We start from the raw sequence: 26,304 nt of genomic DNA, 5'->3' as shown, positions 1-26,304 counted from the left end.
GTAGTGTGACTCATTCTCTGCCTCCATCTTCACATGGCCGTCTTCTCCCTGTATGTCCCGAAGTCCCTGGGTCCCCCGAATTTCTGTCCCTTTTTAAGGATACCAGCACTTGGATGTAAAGCTCACCCTAACCCAGTATAACCTCATTTTAGTTACACCTGCAAAGACTGTCTTTCCAAATAAGGTCATTTTGATAGGTACCAGGGCTTAAGACTTCAGTGTATCTTTTGGAGGGACACAATGAGTTCAACCCACAGCAGCATCCAACCCCACACACGGCAGGACAGAGCTATGAGATGCTGGGTGTGAGAGTAGAGCTCCAAGCCTCCTGTGTGGCTTCTGTGATGTTGAAAGAAGCATCAACCCCGTTCCCTCTCTCTGCCTGTGTTCTAGATCCTCACTGGTCCCACCTTCGTCTTCTCCGGAGGATCCTTGCCAACAGGATTTAAGTATGTGGGGAATTACTCCTCTCCTTGAGAAATTTCTTGAAAGAATTGTGTAGCCTCTCTCTCTGCTTTCTCACTTCCCACACACTCTGCAACCTATTATTTTTCCTTACTTAGTAACTGCTTTTACTACATTCACAAATAACCCTGTATCTGCTAAATTTAATAAACATTTCTCATCATAGCGTCTATTTCCCTCCTTCACTCTTCCTCCTTGAAATGACATTTCCTGTGGCATCTATGGTTCCACATTTTTCTCATTCCCATTCCTTTGTTGCTGGATTCTCCTGTCTTCCTGTTGATGCCCCCTTCTCTGCTTACCCCTTAAAAGTCAGGGTATCTGTTAACCCAGGCTCCCTTTCCTTTACTTTATATGCACTCTCTCGCGGGTGACCATCTAGGCTCATAACTAAAATTACTATGAGTTTATGGCCCTGGTGTCCGTTTCTCCAAGTCAGATCTTCCACCCAGTACATCTGGGTATTTCCACTCAGGTGGGTATTCCTGGATTTTTCCACTAGGATGTCCAGTAGGCAATTCAGGTACAACAGCTCTGAAATGAAATGCACACACACACAAAAATCAGTGCATTCAACCCCAAACATATTCTTTCCACGTGATTTGTCTCTGGTGTTCCTCATGTCATCCGATCAGTCACTCAAGCCAGAAACCTAGGAGCCACCCTTCCTCTTACTCAGTTCTGCCTAGAATAAGTTGCCAAACCCTATCAAATTTGACCCTTAAATATTTGTATGTCCCTGCAACTACTTACTTTGGCTCAAGTTACTATTATCTTTGTCCTGGAGATCTAATTGGTTTTAACTGATTCTTCTTGCTTTTAGTTTCTGTCATCTAATTCTTTTTCACAGTTCAGGTAGCAGTTTCCATAAAATGCATATCTGAACAAGTCTCTCTGCTGCTTAAAGCTCTTTGGTGGGACTCCCTTGATCCCTGGATATAGCCTATACCTTATAGCCCGTCGCACGAGGCTCCTAGGCATGTCCCCATCCCCACCTCTCACCATTCACCCCACTCTGTCCATAGTTCCTGAATACGGCGTGCTCACGCTTTTGGGTCCTTGCATGTGGTGTTCCTTCTCCCAGAAGGCCTTCTGGTCTCCCTGATCTGGGTTCGTCTCTCTTCCATATTTCCCCGTGCCTTCTCTGTTACTGAGCTCACCATCTGACTGCTTTCAACGTTGGATTTAAGCCCCTTGGAGACAAGAACCCTATCTCCTTGTGTCCCATTTGATGCTCTGCATTTACCTAGCACAGTGCCCAGCCCAGAACAGACACTTAATAAATATTAGGCCAATAAACAAACAGAAATGAAGTCAAAGGATGGAAGAAGGATGTGCAGAGTGTGTTTCCGATTTCCAAATAATGGTCCAAGAAAGTCGTGGGGGCAGACCCTGGCTCATGGGCTCTTGTCCTCATCCTGTTGTAGGAGAGGTAAAGAATTAAGAAGGCATTTCTGGTGGATGAAGTGGTGCAGTGTGGGTGACAAAGAAAGCCAGAAGCAAGCGAAGAAAATCAATACAATTAATATTTAAACCCTAGAATCAGACTAAACTAGTGAAGTATAGAAAAACTATCTTGTGTGGTGCCTTCAAGTTCTGGTCCCAGCCTTTCCCCTGATTCCTCCCAGGCGCTCAGCCCTCTCTTTTGTCATTTTCTATCACATCTTTTTGTTCTATGATTCCTGTTGCTTATTATCCATATTCCTTTCTGGTGCTTGTAAAATTCAAAGATGAGAGGGCACATGTATTTTTTGATACTGCAGCATTTAGAGGGTTATCCCTTAAATTAATGTTTTCTGCTAGAGCTGTATTTTAGTGGAAAACAATCATTATTTCTAAGACAGCATCCTGGAGTTGAACCAATTCTATCAGTGAACACTCAACCATAGGGAGCTAACAGTAAAGGGAGTGATCAATCGGCCTTTTTCTTTCCCTCCTCCGCTCTCCAAAGGCAGACTTTGCATCCCTTCCCTTTAAAAAAGAGCCAGGCTGATGGTGTAGCCTCTTTTTAACACCTCAGCAGAACCGTCAGTGCCCCCGCGCAGAAAGACCTCTCATTTATCTTTATCACATTTTCCCCACCGCTCACCCAGGATTTACAGAGATGCACGTGTGCAAATTAGGACCTTACAAATCCCAGCTTTTCATTTGTTGCCGATGTCCAACCGTGGACTGCGGGGCGGGCACAGGGCTCATACTCCTTCATGCCAGGTCCCCCAAATAGTTGCACAATGCATTTGGTGGCATTCACACTTGACTGGAGTCACATTTCAATCCGTTCCATCTGATTGGATGCCGCGTTTCCTTCCAGTCTACGGTAATGGAGCACTCTTTCCAAGTTCCCAAGGTTATTTTCATCTCAGTGACCTTTCCCAGCTCCCTGGGGCCCCTCGCCATTACCCACCCCACTTTGACTCTGCCTGCTCAAGACATTGCTTTACATGTTACTTTTTCCGCAGTAGCAGTGGTGGGTGATACATTTCTGTCAGCGATTTTGTTGCTGCCGTACAGAAGCAGTGATTTTACCAGGCTGTGACCTCGGCCCTATTTCTCTGTGGGTTCTTCTCACGTTCCTCTCACTCACATCAAGCAATTTGCTTTTAAAAAATGGGAAGAGGTAGGATGGGACGCCAGCCATTTAAATATTAGGATGCTGGTTTTCTGTTTCTTTTGCTGACCCGTGCACCTTCTCTTGAAGACTGAGAACTGGTTAGAATGTAACAGATGGAAAAATGGGTTGTGAAAATAATTTCCTGGGAAAGGGGAAAAGTCTTATTACGCCGGGCAGACTTGGCCTTTTCTGCCTCTCTTTATTGATCTCGGATTGCTGAAAGGGTTCAGAAGATAAAAAGAATCTGTGAAACAAAGAAAGAAAATCATGGCGAAGAAGAAAAGAGCCCTGGAGACAGTGGGGGACCAGAGAAGCAGGGTCTGAGTCTTAATTCTACCGAAAAATCAGCATGGCACCCAAGCAGTCACTTCTCCTCTTGGACCCTCTGTTTTTAATTCTGTAGGGTTGGGAAATTGGGGCCTTATATTTTGAAAGGTCTCTTCCCACTTCCAAATGTCACAATTCTAGGAAAAGAATCAGAACAAGACACAACACATTTAGTCCACTTCTAGGGATGTCTTGGGTTGCCAAGTCTGTTCTCTGTCTTCAAAAGCACAGAAAACCATTTTTCCTTCCCAAAGATAGGAAACTAAAACCGTTGCTCCTTTCTAGATTGATGGGGTTGGGGATGGGGACGGTAATGATGATACCGATATGATGATGATATTACATAAATATAAGTCATGATTATTATTTAACATAACGTATCTTTGAAACTTTCTATTTCAAAGAACAAGTTTGTATACATTATTTCAGAGGTTGCCAGCATCTGGCCCTTGGACATGTGAGCTTGCAAACCTATGGGATTTGTCCTTGCTGGTGTTTTTCGAATGTCGTTATGGAAAAAAAAAAAAAAAGAATGTTTTACATGAACATTCATAATGCTGTCTTTCTTGGAATAACAAATCTAGCATTACCTGCCTGCACTACAACACGGCCACAAATATCGAGTCAAGTAGAGGCTGCCCATTTTAGGTGGGGCAGGCGTTGTCCATTTACTCCTTTCTGTGATGGGCCTGGCATCTGTAGGTGTTTGAACTTGGGGTCCCAGTTACCCAACTTGTGTAGCTTGTGGGCATCGATGATGGTGGTGGTGATGATGGTGTAGATGATGATGATGATGATGGTGGTGCAGATGATGATGATGATGGTGGTGGTGATGATGGTGGTGTAGATGATGATGGTGGTGGTGATGATGGTGGTGTAGATGATGATGATGGTGGTGGTGGTGATGGTCACACCACCATTGTCATTGTTAATAACTTCCCTGTTGATGTACCATTTTTCCCTTTAGAAAACACTGCCATGTGCATTACCTATTTAAAACCCCCATTACTACCAGGTAATGAGGTGAATATAACATATGATTATCCCCACTTAGATAAGACATTTGAGCCTCCAAAAACTCACATGACTTAAAAATGGACAGTATTTAGTCTCTAACAATCTCACACATTCCACCACCAAAGTCTGTTTCATAGGACTTTGTCTGCCTCGTCACATGTATTAAGTCATGGTGTGTTTTCTTATCTTTTTGTCACATGAAGACCCATGCATATGTGTTTCAGACTATTGATTTGTTTTAACACACTGAACTCATTGAATTCATACATCTTGGGCTTAGACCATCCCCCCAAATACGCTTTTTACCCTCACGACTGATTTCTCTTAATTTCCCCTAAGCTACCAGCAGCTTTTTCAACTACATTTCAACTACTCTCTTCCTGTACTCCCAGTGATGACTTTAATTTTTTGACCAAGCAAGATTATAAGCGCTCATGGACGAGTTCTTTGGTTCCTTTGCACAGTCGCTGTGGATTTCTCGGTGAACTTATCAACAAGTATATACAGTTAAAAGGAAGGAAAGCTTCTATGGGTTATGAAAGGTTAGGTGAGCTTGAAGGAGCCTGGGCCAAATATCTTTATAGCGTAGCTGAGTTGTGTGCTGGTTGGCCAAGATCACTGCTAAGGCAGCTAGATGGAGAGGAATTCCAGCTCAAGTGTTTTGTTGTTGTCATTTTTGATATGGGAGTTTACAGTGTCGAAGATCGACTCACCTCTGGGTTCAGTGTCAGTACTCAGACTGTCAGCACATTTTCATTCAATACACACAGTCTGTCCATCGTGTGACAGGGGCTGGGCATTGCCTGGGTTTGAAGGGCCATCGTCACACCGGAGCCAGCTCCCGCGGCTTCCCTCCAGCGTGCTGTGTGACACCGATGACTTCTGCAGCTCTGAGATGCTGCTGGCCCACGTCCTCCTAGCAGCCCAAGAGCAGATCCCTCTTTGAAAACCACCCAGAGATTTGTAGGGTTTGATTTTACTCTAGCCTGTTTTGGAAAAATTCGACTTTTACAGAGGAAAAATTTGACTTTTACAGAGAGGGAACTTCCTGTACTGAGTAAATTCTCTTTATATTTCATTGTATTTTGTTGTAAAATGCCTTAAGTCCTTTGTGAAAGGGGCTTGCAGTAGAAATAAATCAATGGGCCCCATTCCGGAATGGATGAAGATGTTGAATGATAAGCACACTGTGGACTTAATTACAGCATTTCATGGGCAGACATAAGAAATGCTCCTTTAAATGTGCGTGTTAAAAGCAAAGCCCTAATTTCAGGAACAACAGCAAATGTGAAAAGCCATTTCCCAGAGCGGAAGAAATAGAGCATGTACATTGATATAAGCCAACTACATTTCTTTATAAATGAAGGGAAGATACACACCCAGCTCATCATCAGGCCCAGAATTGCATGTTTTGAATAATTTGGATCATATTAGGTTGATCTAAGAAACATCGCCATGTTGTAGTGCAACCAAGCTTCAGAGGGGCCTCTACAAAGGCGTGGCTTTCCTTCCCGAGGTGAAGCACCGATAGGGCGGGGCACCCTGCCCTATTGTAGGGGGGCAGAACCGAAGCAGAGATCGCAGGGAAAGAGGTTACCTGGGTGGGCATGTGCCACCCAAAATCCAATGTGCAGCTACTTAGGGGTGGAGGTGATTTCATTTTCCAAACTGATTATGCTTCCGAGGTCAAGGCTGGAAAAAGCACTTGAGAAGTATTTCCTCGGCAGAGGAAAAGATGGGAGCCCCACACCCTTATTTGGCCTCCATCACTGTTCTGAAAATCCCTCTTGTAAGAACTCCGAAGTCTCTGCCTCATACCCGTTTCCGCTTGGACTGTTGTTTCCTTGGGCGAGTTCTTTAATTAACTTCTCTGTGCTGGCTTCACCATTTAGAACACAGGGGTCATTAGACTTGAAGATAATGTGTTGGGGGAAAAATGCGCAGTGAGAAGCAGGCAGGCGAGTGATCACTACTGTTTATGAATTGTAATGACGCCCCACGTGGACAGTGGCGTCGAGCGCTCTCCCCCCATGGAACTCAGAACCCGCATCCCGGCTCCCTCGTTCCACCTGACACTCACTCTGAGGTGTCCCTGGAGGGCGGGCAGGGCTGCAGCATCCCCCCTTGGCTGGGTTTCTTCTTTTTCATCGACACACCTCCTGAACAGTTGGCTCCTCACAGCTCACCGACTGGAACAATCACAAGAGGAATTCAAAACAGGAAAGTAACTCAGGGGCCACTCAGGCCAAAGAGTTGGCAGGTCATAAAAACTCCCCACAGACCTCTGGCTCAGAGGTTAGACATCCATTTCCCCGGGCCCTCCTCCCCCAGAACTGGTCATATGATAGTTCAAGGTTGAATGATGGATGTGACAGAAAAGCAGTTTCAGGGAAGTCGAGTGCTCGTTTTAACTTCCTACGATGTAGTAGAAAAAATACTCTGCTCGTAAAACAACCAGGCAAACTGATCAAGACCCCTGCCGTGTCCAATTAGACTTCTTTAAAAAGGAACAAACTCTTTAGCTTTGCAGGGTTTCTGGGGGCTGGTTATCTTTTCCTTTTGGCTTATCACAACCCTTAAATTACCTCAGCATATGCTCCGTTGCTAGCAATTCTCTTCCTTTCCTTTGCCACAGGAAACAGAAGAAGTTTTTTATACGTGGCATTTTAAGAACATGTTGGGGGGAGGAGACGTTGGTTAATGAGATAAAGAAGGGAGACATTTTCAAGGGCTTTTAAAACCACGTAGTGGGACGGTCATTCAGGTACCGGATCAACCCCTAAGCGAGATGAGATCTAATGGGTGACGGACGAACTCTGAGTTTGACGTGTCAGCATTGAATTCTTATTACCCTAGTTTCTGTACACCACACAAATTCTGGATCTAAACAGTTCTGCCTAGCGTGCTTTTGAATATGGTAAAATAACCATTTTACGTAGTAAGCAATCAAAGTTCTGCGGTATTTCCACCAGAAGACTGAGTCCCAGTATATACATGGATGCCCTGAGAAATAAGGCAAAATAGTCCAATGTGGCAGGTATCATCATTTATGCTTCTACCAAGCCTCTTTCACACTGCAAGTACTTTATTAGATGATAAATTCCTTGAGAGGGGAAGCTTTGTCTTATCTTTCTATCTTTGTTATAGTCAGAAGCCAGAGATGACTGTTGGATGGATGGGTGGATGGATGAATGGTTGGATGGATGGATGGATGGATGGATGGGTGTAGGGAGGGAAAATGTTACCGAAGGCAAGTTCGTGTGCCTGCTGCACCATGAGGCCAAACAAAATGAAACATCAAAGTTTGGAGCAGAGAAGGGTTTATTGCAGGGCCGAGCAAGGACGAGGTGGCTCATGCCCAGTAAAACCCCAAACTCCCCGAAGGGCTTCAGCAAAGAATATTTAGAGGCCAGGTGAGGGCTGAGGGTGGCAGGGTACGCAATCAGCTCGTGCACAATCCTCTGATTGGTTGATGTGGAGGGAGCAGAACAGTCAACACCATCAACCCCCAGGCGCCAGAAGGTCTGGGGGCCACGTGCTCTCTCCATCATCAGGAAGTTAATGTCTTCCCTTGGGTGGTGGTTTTAAGCATCTGAAAAACTCAGGAAGCATACATGAGATGCTATTATCTGGGTATTTCAGAGAGGAGCTGCAGCAGAGGACAGGGGGAGGGGTCTGACCCTGGAAGGCCCCATAGTGTCCTGCTCAGTTACAAAAGCACTTGACTTTCTTGATCTTGGAAGTTTCTGCTTTCACCAGGGAAGATAACAGAATACATGCCTAAAAATCAGGCCAGAGTGGCATGGTGAGTAAAATATATTTTCATCGCACTCAGAATAAAATCTAGACCACTGGTCTGCCCGTTGCTCACCTTTCATTCACTTAGCTTGACTGTCACCTCCTCAGACAGGCCTTCCCTCTTTTTGACCCTCCACACCCAGGAGAGCGCCTGGCATTTAGTAGGTACTCAGTAAACATCTGTTAGGTGATTGCCCGATAGTAATTCATATTTTCCAAATATTCAATATGTTAACTGTCAGAACATTCTTGCGGTCATTCTTTTCTCCCAAACTCCAGTTAAAAAGCAAACAATCTAAAATGCAAACCCAATGTGAAAATGTTCCTTTTGTTTTGTCCTCCCAAATCACAGAAGGCTAAGGGGTTGCCTCCTGTCCACCACTCCCCACCAAGAAAGGAGGTAGGGGGAGGAGGAGGGAGGGAGAGAGAGAGAGAGAGAGAGAACAAAAATAAGAAAATCTTTGGAAAAGACTGGATCAAACAAAGTTTGGGGTGGGAAAAAAAGTTGTAAGACTTCTCAAAGTCTTTAATATGCTTATGTGAACTGAGAATCTTCAAGAGAAGAATAAATACCTTATTTCTCAAGATAATCTGACCAGGCAGCGTCACTCCCCCTCCTCTCATGTTCCAGGGACTCATCTCTGAAGGCATACATTTGGGGAAACAAAGTTAAGAACCAGCATATGCAGAATGTTGACCATCGTCCCAGCCACTACACTAGGCATTTTCAGTTGGTCACTTGCTTTGGTCCCTCTGCCTCTCTGACAAAGAAAATGAGCCTCACCTTTTCTTGCTAACTCGGCCAAATCCACACAACTGTCCCACGGAGCAGAGCAGCCAGGATTTGACCCATTTCTGCTTGATTCCCATGGCCCTGATCATCTCACAGCTACATCCTTCTTCTCAAACTCTGGCTTCTAATGAATTACAGCAGACGTTCTCGCTAGCAAGCACTAGAATCACCTCGAGAGCTTGTAAGATAGACGTTTCTAGACCTTCTACATGCATTTTTAACTCAGTAGGTCTGGGGTGGGACCTGAACATCTGCATGTCAGACACTTTCCCAAGTAATGCCTGATGCCACTGGTCGGGGGTCCACGTTTTGAGAACCACTGGCTTAAACTCATTGGGTTTGGTTTTTTGGGGGGTTTTTTGGTAATAAATGTTCTTAGCAGCTTGAGAAGCTGAAGACTCTTCCAGGTAGCTTTGCCATCAAATGATGCAACTAATTCATTTCGATGCCACAAATATTTCTTGAGTATCTACTGTTATGGAGACATTATGCAATATACAGAGAGTCAGAGATGCCTGAGATGAGGTCCATGTCCTCAGGGGACCCTCACCTGGTTGGTGGCGGCACGGGGTGTGGAGAGGCGTTAAGAAGAACAGAAAGAAACAGGTGACTGTAATACCGCAGGTCAGATGTTCAGGTTAACAGGGACGCAGCGCTGGAACGGCACAACCAGGCCCTCCCCAGCTGGGGAAAAGGCTCCCCACAGAGGTGGCACCTGACTGGTGTCCTAAACCACGAGGAGGCAGTTGGGAGGGGCAGGTGGGGTTCCAGGAACAGCCAACCGCAAGTGCAAAGACACGGGAATAGGAAAGAACGTGGTGCATTTGGGGAATACTTGGGGGAAATGCTGATGCGAGGACTAGCAGGCAGAAGTTTCTAGATTCAGGCCGAGAGTGGGGATGGCTGGAAATGAGCGTGGAACCTGGCTGTGGAGGGCCTTGTCTACGTACCATGGATTATGAACGAAAGTCAGAGAGTGAAGACAGCCCATCATCGAGGTGTGTGGCTCTGGACCAAACCATGTGCTAGCTGCTGTTCGTTCAGACGTGCGCTCATTCAGGAAATACTTCGGAGGCCGGGCCAGCACAAAGGAGACCCCAACTCCGAATCTGTCCTGTCAGAAGAGAAAGAAAACATTTTCAACCTAGAATCCAATGCGAAGGTGGAAATGTGCCCTTAGTAAAAGGCACCTGGACAGAGAACGAGAAGTTCTTCAGCAGCGTGGAGGGAAAGTGAATTCTCACTGCGAGAATCAGAGCAGCCACCTTTGCAATAACTCGTAGGGGAGTCAGACCCGGGAGGCCAAGTGGGTCCTGTTGTCAACCTCTCAAGACCCTCGTGGATACTTTTATAACCAGCTCCCTGGTTCTCTTCCAAGGGTGCAGGGATGAGTATGGAGCGTGTAAACCGCAAAGGCTTTCTGACGGGGGTGGCCTTTAGATTCATGCCTGCTTTTTGGTGGCCTTTAGATTCATGCCTGCTTTTTCCCCCTTGCTGAACGATCAGAGAATGGTGTGTGTTCCCCCAGCCTGATCAAAGGATGGGTGTGCTGGCTTCTAAATAATGGCTGTATGAATCTTCGTCACCACCCCAGTGAGCTTAACTGAGCCGGCCAGCGATGGCGGTTGGCTTCGTCATCCTCTCCTGCTTCAAAGAATGGGAAGCAGAGGCCCTGCTCCCTTCCTCCCTCGCTTTCTGATTAATCCACACTTAACAGAATATGAGTAAGGCCTGACTGATGAGCTGGTTTAGTTTAGCTTTGTAGGATTTTTTCCCCCAATTTAGCAAGCAATGAGGACCCGCGCTGTTTCTGCCCTTTCATTTGGTCCTTAAGTCTCATTTGCGCTGTTAGCTGAACTGGTACAGCTTGCAATAACTTTTTTTTTTTTTTTTTTTTTTTTTTTTGCTGCTCAGAATTCAGAGGCTTGTTCCCCTCTCATAATTATAAAGTGCTCACAGTCAAGACAGCTCTGGTAAACTTTGCTTTGCAGAACAAGAACAATATTAGCTGAAGAGCTGGTTGTAATACAGTTGCTTAGAAAAGTAGGGGGAAGAATCAGGCCTTCCAAAGATTTATAAACCCCAGCCCAGATTATATTCATCACCTGCCTTTCTTACCATAAACTCTCAAGAATTTGGGTAGGCATGCTATTTACAATGATCGCTGTCAGGAGATGTTGAATATAGATTTATCTGCCTGCCAGGTCAGAATTACCTTTAAAACCTAAATGAAATGAAAAAAGGAGAGACCACAGTCTTCCCAGCAGAGGGGTATTCCCGCATTAGTCTTGTTGGCACCCACGCTCTTTGCTGCCTTTGTGAGAGCTGCCTCGGGCTAGTCTAGAGGCCCTTCGTTTAGAAGCAACATGGATAGATAGGCAGATAAGATAGACAGACAGGCACACAGATACGCAGGTGTAGGCTGATAGGTAGGCGGGCAGGTAGACAAGCGTGGGATGACAGGTAGAGGGAGGAACAGAAACAGACAACTAAGCTCACGAGCCCCACAGGAGTTTGACTGGGAAAGCACGCATGAGCCATCTACACCAAAGTCATTTGTTTTTCATCTGTCTGGCAGCTGGCACCATCTTAAATACTGGAAATGGGGTCAGAATACTCACTCAGGCCCTTTCACATTGGGCGAAATGATTGCAGGGGGCAAGGGACCTGTGAACAGATCATGTGACCTCCTCCTGCCTCCTGCTCATCTGGGTCATCTTCCAAGAGCCCTTTGCTGTAGGATTATTTAGGACTTTCTGGTCTACCCAGGCTTAATGAAGCATGGTTTTCCTCTCCACGGACTTCCCTTCAGATGCTCCCAATAAAGGAAATATTTAGTGCCATGGTTCTTGAAATTTGGTTTCTCCAGACCAGCAGTACCAGCTCTTGGGAACTTGCAAGAAACACAGATCCTCAGCACCCACCCTCCCTGCCCCCAGACCTACAGAATCAGAAACCCCAGGGGTGAGGCCCCCCGTCTGTAGTTTACCAGGCTCTCCCGGGGGTCCTTACTCACGCTGAAGTCTGAGGAGCACTGAGCCGGTAGCTTGGTCTGGCTTAGCTGTCCCCTTAAGCTGTAGTTGGCAGCCTCGGTTAGTCATCGGAATCACCTTGGGAGTTTAAAACAGTGTCGATGCCTGAGTGACAACCCAGAGATTCTGATGTGATAGGACTTGGGAGCAGCCTGGGCACCAGCGGGGATTAAAAGATCCCCAGACGCTCTTGAGGAAGAGCTCCTGTGGAAGCAGGTGTAAGACAAGCTGTGGGGGATAGACTGGAGAGGTGCAAAGAGTTAGCTGACGATTGCAAAACAGAGACTGGGCTCTCAGAAGTAAGGAGAGACTCAGCTTAGGCTGTGTCATTGGGCGGTGGGAGGCGCCGCGACTTGGGCAGGAAGGAAGCAGCCGAGCCCTGGTGCTGGATGAACATGGAATAAAGGAGACAGGAAAATCGAAGGCAGTTCCGAGTACTTGAGCTTGGCCAGGAAAACTGAAGACCATTCCTAGCAGAAGAAGGGAGGGAAGGAGATCTCTGACGGGAGCAAGAGAACAAATAGGACTGATGACCTGTGAATGGGCCAGAGGGTGAGGACCAACGGGCAGCTGAATTCAGGTTTGGAATTCAAGGAGGACAGACAGGAGGGAAGAGAAGAGAAGAGGGGAATGAAGGGAAAAAGAAACCCTGAGAGATACTGGGAACAGAGAGGGGGCGTTGCAGCCATGTGCACAGAGGGGCTGTTTAAAGCCCGCGCAGAGAAGGGCATTAGTGCTGAGAGACAGGGGGTGCTGGCAGGGGGAAACAGAGCCTCCAGGATGTTAAGCTGGGGGGGGGAAATAAATAGGAAGTAAAGAAGGTACCAAAAGGGGAAAGAATTTGGAGAAGAGCCACTTGAACTTAGGATCATGGAGGTATTTGCAGGAATCATTATTGCTGACGGTATCAAATTAGAGATACAGGCGAGGAGGGTGAGATATTTCAACGAAGGAAACTTGCAAAATCAGGATGACCGTGACAATGATAACAAGGCGTGTTTACCATCCATTTACCACGAGCCAGGCTCTTGGCCAATGCTTTCCATGAGCTCAACAACCACCCTTGAAGTATTAGGTTTCCCCATTTTGCAGATGAAACTGGGGCACAGGGGTGTCGAGTCCCTTGCGCAAGAAGACACAGGAAAGAGTGATGGAGCCCAGAGGAGACCTCGGGGCGTCCCTACTGAGGACATCTGGTTTCTCTGTGGACGCCAGCGTGACCCATTTAGAGGGCAATCCATTGTCAGGGTGGAAAAGGCAGCAGGGACCGGAAGTCTTCGTCCACGTAGCTGAAAATATCTCCGGGTTGCTCCAGACAAGAGTTCTCCACAGCAAGCGGGTTCTCTGTACTGAGAGAATGTCCCCGGGCACCTATCAGGACAGAGGGAAAGCACTGCACTTGATTCTGACAAAAAGTTGACATTTGAACAAAGAGAATTAAATAAAAGAGAGTACGTTAAATTAATCTGAAAGGTCTTGTTTAAATCCACTCACACAAAGGCGTTCTCAATTAAGGCTTTTATTCTATCCCTGGCTCACCTCCCTGAGTTTCGTTAGCGCTGCCGCTCAGAGCGCATTCGGGAAGATGCCAAGGAAGGTTCATTTCACACCTGAAATGGTTAGACCTCATACCGTTTCTTATAGTATCTTTTCTGTCTGTGCCCTCAACCCACTGAAAAAAAAAAGAAGAGGGGAAGAAAGGAATGATACCTTCCTCTGGAAACATCACACGGAGGCAAACGTTTCACTGTGGTGCATTAGGAAACCCTCAGATGTTAGGCGCCAGAGAGATGTGAAACAGCCTTGGTACTTCCCTTGCAATTTTTTAAAAATCATCAAAGCACTTTACATACATGAAACCACTGACACTTATGTGGGGGAGGAATTATTATCTGGGTATCATGAAGGTGGAAATTGCGGCACTGAGAGGTTAAATGGTATTCCCAGCAGGCAAGAGAAGAAACTTTCCCAGACCTGCCGCGGGAACTTCTCTGTTTGTGTTTGTTTTCTAATGAGGGTGCTCTGATGATCCACAGTAAAATTTGGGAATTGGAATAATGATGTCTCAACGCCAGGTTTTTTTTTAAAAAAAAAAAAATCATTTCCCATGTTTTAGAAGTGAAATGTGGCCGGGAGAATTAATTGCAAATGAGCCCGGATGGATGAGGCTGACACAGATTTCGTTTTTGAAGTGAAAGGATGGGAGAATTGGCCCTGTTTTCAAACTGTTAATTTTCTTGTTAATCACGGGGTTGGTTAATAACTACCTGGTTATGACTGTGGCAGAGAGCGATTGTCTGAAATAGGTCACGCCTTCAGTCAGCCTGGAGTGTCCTGTCTTGATGGAGGGCTCTGGAAGCACAAAGATTGCAGCGGTGGGAGGGGGTGGGGGGAGGAATTTATAGCTTGGTGACTGGTCCTGCCAGGGGAGGGGAGATGGCCGGGCCAGCCCAGGGGACTCTTCTGTTGGTGACTGGCATCTTCAGGACATCCAGGGAGCCCCCAAGGTACAGGAGGGTAAAAACAACCTGAGATGTCTTTTTTGAAGTGTATGTGCCTTTTAATTCCTAAAACTCATTTTTCATTAATGACGTGAATTAAGCATGCTTTTATTTTCCGTGATCTATGAACATAGGCCAACAGTTGGAATATTTAGACAAGATTTAAGAAGACGGTTAAAAATCCCCCATATCACACATAAACTGAGATGAGCACTGTGAACCTTTTGATAGATAGCATGTCTCTCTCTCTTTTTTTATGAATAAGAAACACTATAAGATCTGAGAGCTAGGACCTTAAATTGTTCACAAGTGAATTACGAGCACCTGGAACTATTCCTGAGCACATAGTAGACACTCAGTGTCTGCTGATGCAGGATGGAAAGGAACATCCATTGTATTTATTATACGTAATTCTACATTATACACATAATTATATGTAATTGCATAGTCATGTGGCGTTTAAATCCCAGTCGGAGATACTGCTGAACACAAGCTCTCTCACACGGCAACATACGGTGCCGTGAACCAGCCCCCGGGGACGCTGAGTTTTAGAATCTGTGCTCTGGAGTCAGACTGCCTGAGCTGAAATCTGTACTCCAGAGCTTACTAACAGGGTGACCTTAGGTAGTGTTTTTATTTTTTTCACATATGTATACTTTTTCTCTTTCATTTTGTATATATCTTTTTTTAATTGAAGTACAGTCAGTTACAATGTGTCAATTTTTGGTGTGCAGCACAGTGACCCAGTCATGCATATACATACATATATTCATTTTCATATTCCTTTTTCATTAAAGGTTATTATAAGATATTGAACATAGTTCCCTGGGCTATACAGAAGAAACTTGTTTTTTTTTAGATCTATTTTTATATATAGTGGCTAATATTTGCAAATCTCAAACTCTTAGGTAGTGTTTTTTTTTAACTTTTTTTGGTGGGGAGGAGGTAATAAGGTTTATTGATTTATTTATTTGATGGCAGTGCTGGGGATTGAACCGAGAACCTCATGCATGCTAGGCATGCACTCTGCCTCTGAGCTATACCCTCCCCCTTAGGTAGTTTCTTAATATCTTTAGGTCTCAGTTTCTTCATCTGTAAAATGGAAGCAATAATAATACTCATTTCGGTGCATCCTTGGGAGAGGAAATAAATTGGTACATAAATGAGCTTAGCACCATGACTGGCAAGCTCATAACCGCTCGTAAATACTAGTTATTAATCTTACTGTATGTGATTGGTGCTCTGAAATAACATTTATATTAATATTATCCCAACATGATGACATATCGCGATTTCTTTAAACCTACTCCCTTTGGCCAGGCACTTTTGCTTTCTGTTTTTCTGTTGTTTAAAAGTATCACTGCAAAGATCATCCTTGTATAAAAATTACATTGCATATCTACAATAGTTTCCATAGGATAAAATTATAGAAGCAGAAATACAAGATCACAGGCAGTAGACCTTTGTGTAACTCTGTAAAACATGCTTCCAATGAAATGTTGTAGCAGCGTAGCCCAGCAACAGCAGACGAGCGAGGCTGGTTTTATCTGTTACGCAGGTTCGTTTTGAAAAGCACATCCCCTTCCATTTATTTCTCCAGAACATCTTGAGTTAGAGCGAGGAGTTGCTCTGCCTACAAGCAACAGATTTTTAGGAACAAGTTCTAGGTGTTGCTTCATGTGAAGGGACAGTGGAGGGGCACAGGTGTGGAACTTCTGTCCCAAGAGGCTGTGTATCAGAAATGAACTCAAGTGTCACCTTCCATAAATCTGAGTGTTCAAAGCGAAGTGTAGAAAGTGGACCAGCGCTGGCGTCTCCACAGCTGCTTCTGGTGGTGGTGGTGTACTTGGCTGCCTTGTCATTCCAATTACCTTGCCCTTCTCCAGATACCAGATTCAAGGCCATCCCAGCCTCCTTGGCCCCCCGGCTTCTGCCTCTGTGACACAGATAATATAATTCACTTTCCGGGGCTGTCCCAGCGTAAGAGGATTAATCCCTTCTACGGAGTTACCTCCTTGAGAGGAAAACTGATAAGGTGGTTGTAAAACTCCTCGGAGACATGGAATGAGTTGTATAAATAAAGTGTTATGGCAGCCGGCTCATGGAGAATGAGACCCGGTGTCACTTAAATGTTTGGGAGCGCTCTGTATCTTACGAAGGGGAACCTGTTTTCATATTGTGCCGCTTCAGCTCCGCCTGGAAAGTGATCGTGTGTGACAGTTTGCTTTTGTACTCCCCCAGTTTATATGAAAGGAGCGAGGCACTTAGGTTGGCTGTATTTGTTCCAAACAGGAAAACAAATCTGGCATTTTTACATATTATTCTGTACTCCTGGGAAAAGCCGCTTTGGCAGCCTAAGGGAAATGCAGTTCAAACCGAAGCAATTCCCGTGAATGTTCTGATGTTAAAGTAAACCTGCCGTTTGACTGGATGGTGCTTTCATTCCGTAGTCGTCCCTCCACACCTACCCCAAGCTAGCACTTTTCTAAGCACGGCGGGCCGAGCAGGACCCACGAAAGATGTGGCCCCTGACTTCACGAAGCTTCTGTTCTAAAGGGGAATGTAAAACCATGGAATCATAAAAATATAATGATTACCAAGGGGAGTGCTATGCCAGAAGCATAACAGATGTTGAGATTAAATATATTATATATATGTATATATATAGTTACCAAAGAAGAAACGGGGGGGGGGTGGATAAATTGGGAGTTTGGGATTAGCAGATACAAAGTACTATATACAAAATGGGTAAACAACAAGGTCCTACTGTCCACCCCAGGGAACTATAGTCAATAGCTTGTAATAACCTATAATGAAAAAGAATATGTGTGTGTGTGTGTGTGTGTATATATATATATATATATATATATATATATATATGTAAATACCTGAATCAGTATGCTGTACACCAGAAATTAATACAACATTGTAAATCAACTATACTTCAATTAAAAAAAAAACATTACTGAGGGAGGAAGGCTATTTCAGAGGTGACTTTGTCAAAACCTGTAAAGTAAAGTTGAGGTCACCATGTAACCAGACTTGCGGGGCTGGGGCTGGGGCTGGGGCAGTGGGAGGGCTTTTTTCAGGCAAAGGGAACAGGACTGAAAAGGTTGCAAGGCAGGAAAGTTCTAGTTATATTGAGGAGCTAGGAGAAAATGTGTGCAGCTAGAAGAATGTCACCAGCCCGGGGCAGGGAAGCCAGAGAGGAGGTGGGTAAGGGAGGGGGAGGTCAGCCCAGTGGCACCCGCAGCCCTGAGAGCTTACTGAAAATACAGAATCCAAGCCCCACCCCAGACCTCCTGAATCAGAGCAGGTGTTTCCCGCGACTAGAGCTTCAGGTGGTTCGTGCACCTGCTCATCACAGTCTGAGAAGAGCTGATCCAGGCGAGTCAGGCAAGAAGTTCAGGGTTTGTCTTGACTGCAACGGGAACTTTTGGTAGACTGGAAGCAGGGTGTGGCATGCTTTAATGAAATCTTTCAAGGTCACTGACTGAATGGAGAAGGATCGGAGAGTAGCAAGAATAGAAACGGGAGGTCTAGTTAGGAGGCAGTTGCGGTAGCTCATTTGAGAGGGGAATTCAATTGCGACTAGATGACAGAAAAATTCCAAGCATCCTTATATATATCTGGACGCAAGCAGAGGGAAAGATGCCCGTCTGTGTCCCCTAGGCAGGACAACAGAACATGTGTTTCCCCTAAAACAGAGGCTTTATCTCAGACTCTCAAAGAGTCAATACCACCAAAGGGTTGAATAAGCCACCGTGGTCCTTCATTCCAAAGTGTCACCGCATAGTTCAGAGCCGGGGCTGTGGAACCATCAGAACTGTGTCCCCACCTGCCATCCCGACACCCTTCCTGGGCAACAGTGACCACACTGCCTGGATTCTCTCCATCTTGGTGTCCTCGCTGTACAGAAGGGACAAAAGCAGCACAATGCTTTCCTCAGCAAATCGCGATGTGTATTAATTGAGAAAGTGCATTTCAGTTACTTAGCAAAGTAATTTAATCAGGGCTCTATAAACACGGGTTATTAGTATCCGTAATACTATTTTGCGACTACGTACTGAATACCCACCACAGGCCGGAGTCAGAGCGAGATGCTGGAGCCCAGGCGGGGAACGGTGGCCAGCGCCTCCTGCACGCAGGGATGGCAGGCTCCTGGGGAGAACAGACAGGTGACCCAGGAGGTGAAACCTAACTAGAGAGTCACTTCTACTTATTTTTCTCTATTTCCCATTTGTGTCTCTGCCTGCTACTCTGCAAACTTGGAACTTAAAGGGAGCCCAGCGTAGAAGGCATCTTATTTGCATGTTTCTTAGTTTGTAGGCAAGCTAACGTTGACTCTAGGCAGTGTGATTAACTGTCCCGGCTTGCAGGGGACTGTCCTGATGTGAAGGCTGAAAGTACTGCATCCCAGAGGACCCCCCAGTCCGCAGATGCTCACCCTGACCATAGGGGTGGCGGGTAAGGGTCAGGAGAGCTGCTTTTGATTTGACGACCACAGACTAGGCGTAAGGTTTTGGGCAGCTCTTTAAGCTTCAGTTTCTTTATCTGTAAAACTGGATATCAATGCCTGGCCTGTATTTCTCAGGGCCTGGTTGTCAGATGAAATTGGACCGTATTTCGTACCATGTATGATCAGGGACATTGAGATCCTAAATGATCTCATGGTCATGATCGTTATTATTAGGGTGACCATATAGGAGGGTATTCAAGGTAAAGGAAAAAAGTAAATCCCCAAACCCAAACTTAACTGTCACCTGGAAAGCCTCTGTTGGTCTCCATTTCATTTTCCAATAGTTAGAAATACATAGGTAAAAACATCTAGATAAAAATGCAACTTCCCTCGTTGTTGTTTTGTGATGCCTAACAGTGGGGAATAGGTGCTGTTTGGAAGGTATCTGGGATACAGCAAGTTACCACGAATGAATCTTTGTTGGGATGCGAGGATAGACCTGTTGAATGAATAAAAATGAGCCAGTCATGGGCGACAATCATGAGAGGCTGAATTCACACAAGCTCCTGGCGGCCGCGTGCTGTCTGTGCTCGGGCCAAGCCTGAGATTTTTCAATGAGAGCATCTGGCTTAAAACTCCACAGGAGAGAGTTGGGGGTGGAGGAAGAAAACTCAAGAAATCCCTATGAGACCTTTCTTTAAAAAAAAAAAAAATTTAGCACTCAAGGCACCCATAGAAGAAACTAGCAGTGTGTGGATGAGAAAACGAAGGAGTCTTTACAAACAGGAGAATTTCGGGGTATCTGTGTTTGAGAAATTCTTTTGGACAAAAGCGGAGAGAATGACATTATCTGTAATTAGAAATAATAATGTGTAATTGGTTCATTTGCCATATTTCTACAGTTCTGATTTAGTTGAACAATGTGATCATTATGCCACCAGTTTTCAATAGAGGTGTCACAATGAAAAATAATTGCAATATTCCACAATATTAACTGCACCCTAATTGCAAAAGTTTTGAAATATAATTACCATGAAAGCTAATGCGACAGGGAACATTAAGCATAATTAGTGTTTTTTTTTTTTTTTCAAAAAGGAAAAACTGTTAGGAGCTTGTTACTGTCTAGGAAGGTAGCTTCAAATTAGCTGGCTGTAGACCACTTTCATCTAGCTTTTCTATAATTTTCATTATTAGCACAGACTGTAATAAATTTATTTGACACAGCTCACACCTGCCAGCCCTGCAGGAGAGAACTTCGAACGTGCGCCAGCCGCAAGATTTCCCACTGAACCTGTCAGAGCTTCTTACAAGGAGGCAGCCGGGAGTGAGGTTATTTTAAAAAAAATAAATAAAATAAAATAAAATAAAACCCCTCGATTGCACATTACACAGTGCAGATTTAACACTTAAGCTGTGTTTTAAGTAATTTCCGTCGAAAGCCGGTGCTCTAGGAATGCAATTAAGAGCCTCTTGTAGGCGGTGCTAAACATCAAATCAGGGAACATTTCAAAGAACTCCCGAGGCGAAGGCCGGCTCTCCGGTGACTAGCAGACGCGGCTGGGAGCTGCCGATCAGCCTGTGCACCTGTTTGCCCAAGTGTAGCCCCTGATTTTCTGAGAAAGGCATCGCTACCCACCAACCCCGAACTCAGTGGCCACGATCAAACCCTTCAATTTCTCCTTTGACAAAACTACTCTAGGTCAGCATTTTGGAGCAATCATCTGTACCTCCTACCCTCCCCATCCTCAGTCTGTCCTGTAATGAGGCTGAGGCAAGATCTTGCCTCTGAACAGACCATCGGATTCAGAGGGGAGGGTACTCAGCACGGCGGGGTGCACAACTCCAGGGGGAGCCATTCATGTTGTTTTCTCTATATGTTGCGCCTTGTGGGTGTCCAAAGTGAATGGTGCCCCCTGTGGCTTCTTATTTTTCTTCATAGGCTTTCTGCTGATTGGCTGCATTACATTCCTTTGATTAAGAAAGAGAGAAAGGAGGGAGAGAGATTGGGAGCAGATATTTTTGAGAGCTGCGATAGACTCTCATTAAACAGGTCCTCTACCCTAGACGGCGCCGCAGGTAAAACCAGAGATGAACTCCGCGTATCAGCTTCAGAGAGCATAGATCTGGGTTATTATACTCCGTATTCACGTATCTCCGTTTTAAGAAACATTCTAAGTTTGTAAAATAGCACACCAAAAGTTGAACACTGTTGCTTGAGACGTTTTCACCAACACCACCAACCCTGTAAGAAAAAGGGGTATGAATTAGAGTAGGCAGGTTTTTTTTTTTTCAGTCAAGATGGTTCTGCACCCTTTTTTAGTCTAAATCATCCTTAAAATGACAATATGTACTTTTGTAAATTATTGTAACACGTATGAACCTAAGAATTCAAGAAGAGGTGTAGAGGTGTTACTCCTCCTCCTCTCCTGCAGCCCCACCACAGAGATAAAAGCATCACTAATTTTGTATTAATAGGCATGCAACCAGTTTTTAAATACGATGCCGCCCTCACTTAAATAAATCTGATAGACGTGATGACATTGAAGTTCTGAGGAAAACACGGAATCCTGTGCTGCCTAAAGACACCCTTGTCCACGTGCCTCTGTTTAGCCGTTTGTAAAAATGAGGACAGTCAACCCAATTCTTCTAGAGCTGCAATTCTCCGTCTCTAAGTTTAAACTTAGTTTTTGGCCAGAGCATTTCTTCTGATGCATGTGTAGTATTTCCAGCCAGTTCTTGGTTCTCAGAATCACTCTGTTCTAGGCTCTCTGTTGTTAGAACCACACATGCTGTTGGCCACAAACGAGCCTAAATGTGTTGTGTGGGGCTGACTGGCAGAGCTCTGCAGGCTGGAAATCCCTGGAGGAGAAAGTTTGTAGTCAACGCTTCTCTCTTCTCTTCTCCTTCCCTCCCTTCCTCCCTCCCTCTCCATCTCCCTGTCCCCTTCCCTCCCTCCCTTCCTCCCCAGCACAGTCCTGGGCATGTAGATTCTTAACAAATATCCCCTGGTGAAAGAGAAAAGAAAGGCCAGCCTTAGTTCTCCAGACACAGTGTGTTGCTTGCTTGGAGAGAAAGGTACCACGGATGAAAGTTAATCTTTAGGTCTGCAAGGCTGGGTATCTTAGGCGCATCCCTTAGTTCAGCATTTGAGCCCCATAATCTGCTGAATATAGTGCCTTTCAATTTATGGAAAGGGGTCATATATTTTAGTGGTTATGCATGACTTAAATAATGTTTAACGCTTATTATGATTCCTCAGTGTGACATTTCTGCTGAGTTTTATATTTTCGTTTTCGTTTCTCTCTCTCTCTCTCTTTTTTTAAGCAAAACTTGAACCAGTTTTATTCTCTTCCAAGGGAGAGAGTTTCCTTGTCTAGAGGGAAAAGAGAAAACAAATTTGAAATTCATAGCATCATTTATAAAATCTTGGATGCCACGCAGTTTTCTTTTTCCCGTGTCAGAGTTTACAGTTGGACTTTTGAAAGGGTTAATGAATTGGATGCCTGATCATTGCCTTACTTGAAAAATATTAACTGCATTCCCTTTGTCCTGCTGCATAATGTAATCACTTGTGTTTAATCTCCCTTCTTTAGGGAATGAAGGATTATCAAAAGAATTGTTGCTGTGTTACTGGAAAATGACTCTTAAAGTGATCTATTTTGTCAGTACTCAGTTATTGCCCTTCATTTATGATTGCATGGCCATTAACTCTTATTTGTCAGTACTCTTTAGGTGAAAAGTTCTCTTAGAGCCTTAAGGGTGAACCTGCATTTAACAATCAAGTCATCAAACCTGCGTTTGCAAAGATCAGAAAATTAATTTTTCGGTTAAAAAACATAAATAGTTGGAGTTTGAACACAAACATTAGGGTGTTGCATTATCAGGCTAGATTTTATCATGCGAACTAGAAATAAAATTTCGAACAAATAGTTATGTTTTATGAGAAAAATAAATACATTTAGCATGGCGTTTACATTATGAGTAGAAAAAGGACAGACTGTTGAAGTCATGCAGTTAAGAAAAATTAAGCCTTCTGAAGTTTGCACCTGGCTTTGCAATTGTAAGTAAGGCTTTTTTTCTAGCACAGACTACATCTGTACAAAATGTAAGACTTTGGGTCAATATATATGGGTTTTTTTTTTTTTTGAAGGGCAGATTGGGTTCATTATTATATAATTATTGACCAGGGACTTACCTTCTAGGACCCTCACAGGACTCAGTTTTGCTTCTATAACTGTCTGGCCCATTCGGATGTGTATAATTTATCATTCTGCAATACCAGTGCAATGAAAATTTTCTCTTCTGGTTTTGAAAATATATCCATTTTGGCAGAAACTTAAGTGCACATACTACTGCTTCTCTTTCTTGCACCCAGGGCAGACATCACTAATCGATCACATTGCTCTTTCCTGCTGGGAACTGCTGCAGTCTGCCAATACTTCTCAACAGTCCTCTAAGCAGCCACCACTGATCAATCAGATTGGCATGCATGATGAAATGCACTTGCCATTCAGGGCAATAATCACACAAAACAGCAATCTCGCAGATGTGATTCCCTGGGGGAGCCAGGATGCCAAAACCTAGTATAATTGCCTCTTCAAAATGTGTACTTAATATTCTCTTTCCCTCCATTACAAATAGAAAGAACAAAGCCATGCAAAGTAGGTTCCGTTTGGGAGAAAAACTTCTAACATCTTTGCATTTCTTTGTGGTGGCACTGAGATCCAAACTGTCCTTGCACAAAAAGAGCCATCATTGAAATCCACTAACATAGCTCACATTCATTTCCTCCAAAAACAAGGAGGGGTGGGAAACCTTTATAGTACAATTTCACTATTATTAAATCACTCTTTCTGGGCAGATAATTCTGAATGCTTAGCATCCTTTGTCTTGAATACTGATACTAAATCATGTCCTTCCACAGAATGAAATATTCTGAATCTTGAAAGAGTTATATTTATAGAGGAATAATTTATCCTAAGTTACATTAAAATAAGTAAATCCATGGCAGCACATAAGAACAAGAACCTATCATTACTCTTACGTTCTCTTTGGATCTCTGCGAAATTGAGGACTATGCAATTTATGAATACATATTTTTTGGTTAAACAAACCCTAGGGAAAAAAGCATGTTTATGCATCAAAAACCTGTCATTAAGAGCTCAAAATATAAACTTCTTATTAGAAGATTTGAATTTTTTTTCCAACTGCAGCAATCTCTAGAATTAAGGATGATTTTATATTTCCTTTTGGGATAAGAGACAATCATATCTTGTTGCTTAAAATGACTGGAACTGCCTGCGTCTGTAATTGTTAGTGGAGGATGGAGCTGTTTCACAGGGGATGGGGAGGCCTGCTGTACCGTGGGCAGTGAGGTGAGAAACCCAGGTGAGAGTGACAAATATCCATTGAGCACCTGTTCCGTGTTAGGCATCAGATCTGCAACTCAGGTAGCCGTGGTTAGTTCCAGGAGCACCAGCAGGAGTACCCGTGATGGGATGCAGGGAGCAGTGGACATCACCTCCAGCAGCCATCCATGCTGCGTACATTTGTGGATGTTTTCTTTGTACTGGGCGGTGTCCTTGCCCTCCATGGCCACCAGCAGACTACAGATGTCCAAGCAGGGGTGGTAGCTTACAACCCATGAATGCTTTATTTTAAATTTCTCTGAAGTGAAGTTCTCTGGTGCCAGTGACCATGCCTGTAGGTCATGGTTGGATCCTCGGCATCTCACACAGTTCTAGCGCAGAGGAGATGCTCAGGAGACACTTGCGGGCTGAATGAATTATACAAAGGGAGCAGGAAGAGGTAGTGAGTGGATTCATGTGACTTTGCACATTCCTTTTGCAAACAGTGAGTTCCCTAAGGGCGGGCACAAGTCTCTTCTCTTTGTGTTTTAAGATTTTGGCATCTCACGGGCACACCAAAAAATTGTTGCAGAATGACTTCCAAGGGATCCAAGGAACATATAAGAATTAAATTAGGTGTTAAGATGTGAAGCAAAGGAAGGACCAGAGCGTAAGGTAATTTTAGACCACTATGATTTTGAAAGTAGAAGTCCATGGTACCTTTTCCTTATCTCAAGAGCAGGTGGAGAATGGAGGTGATTTACTCAGCATACATCTTGTGTTCGTCTTTCTTCCCTGTGCCAGCCGATGGTACACCTTGGGCAAAGGCAGGGAAAGGAGAGGGCATTCCCAGGTGAAACAGGACTGGCCACATAGCAAGGAAGGTTCGGGCAGGCATGAAGTGGTGGATGAGGGGGTGTCTCTTAGAAGGCTTGGAGGTGTTCATTCCTTAGCATCCTTGCGTTCCAGCAAAGCCCTGTGACAACCTCGGCAAGATGGAGTAGCCCCGTAGTGATGCTGAGGACTGTGGGGGCGCACACCAGAGCTCACGCTGGCTGGCTGGCTGCCTGGCTGGCTGGCGGAGTGCGTTAACTCTGCGTCCTCCTGCACAACCTGGACCCTCAACTGTGTTCTGATGACTGAATCCATCCTCTTTACATGGAATTCAGCGTGTTCACCTCGTGCCAAAGATCAGTGGGTTTATAAACTTTGATAAAGCAGTAGCAACAGCATGTTTCACATACTATCACCCGTCGTATTTTCATATCAAGCAGGAAGAATAAGTTTAAGTGGTGTTACAAAGCATATTTATTTATGCAGACGCTCTTTTTATCCTTTTCTCGACAGGATATTGGCACCGCAGTTGAGATAGGGGGTGGCGGGGGGGCGGGGGAGATTGGGGGAGAAAACAACATGTTCCCATTTCTCAATACCCTGGCTGCCAACTTTGAATTAAGACCCACTTCAAGATTTGAATATTTTCAGCATGAATCTATTGCTAGTTTGTCGTGGAGAAATTAAAACAATAGAAGACTTAAAGTGAGATAGCAACTTGCAATGTGCATACCCTCCCTGGGCATATTTATAGGAAGAGAGGAGAAAGGGGGTGGGGTCCATCCTCTCCTGCAGCTCATTGTGGCCACCCCACCTCCAGGAGGGCCATCACGCCAGCAACTTCTGAACACCCGCCAGCTGCTACTTCCACCCACTGCGGTCAAGGCTCCACCGCTGTCCAGCTCTGTACCTTAGGTCAAGTTGTTTAATTGCGATTGCCTCTGTTTTCTCATCGGTAAACTGGGAATAAGAGCAAAGCCAATGCCAAAGTTTGGTGCGGGGATTAAAAGAGACCATGTACATTAATTAAGTGCTAAGGATGGAGCGTGCATCTGAGGACCAGTCAGTGCATGTTAGCAACTTTTGTTATTTGACTATTTTTTTGTCACCATTTTTTTG

General features: G+C 44.7%; 1 protein-coding gene across 7 annotated transcripts in view; it reads left to right on the top strand.

The window, feature by feature from the left end:
- The window catches only part of TENM2 (teneurin transmembrane protein 2), a 404,559-nt gene that overhangs the window by 60,731 nt on the left and 317,524 nt on the right, over positions 1–26,304 (top strand). The window lies entirely within an intron of this gene.

This window comes from Camelus bactrianus, chromosome 22, assembly GCF_048773025.1.
Source record: "Camelus bactrianus isolate YW-2024 breed Bactrian camel chromosome 22, ASM4877302v1, whole genome shotgun sequence".
Lineage (NCBI taxonomy): Eukaryota > Metazoa > Chordata > Mammalia > Artiodactyla > Camelidae > Camelus > Camelus bactrianus.
The sequence above is the reverse complement of the archived record's forward strand: the minus strand, read 5'-3'. Positions and strand labels throughout refer to the sequence as shown.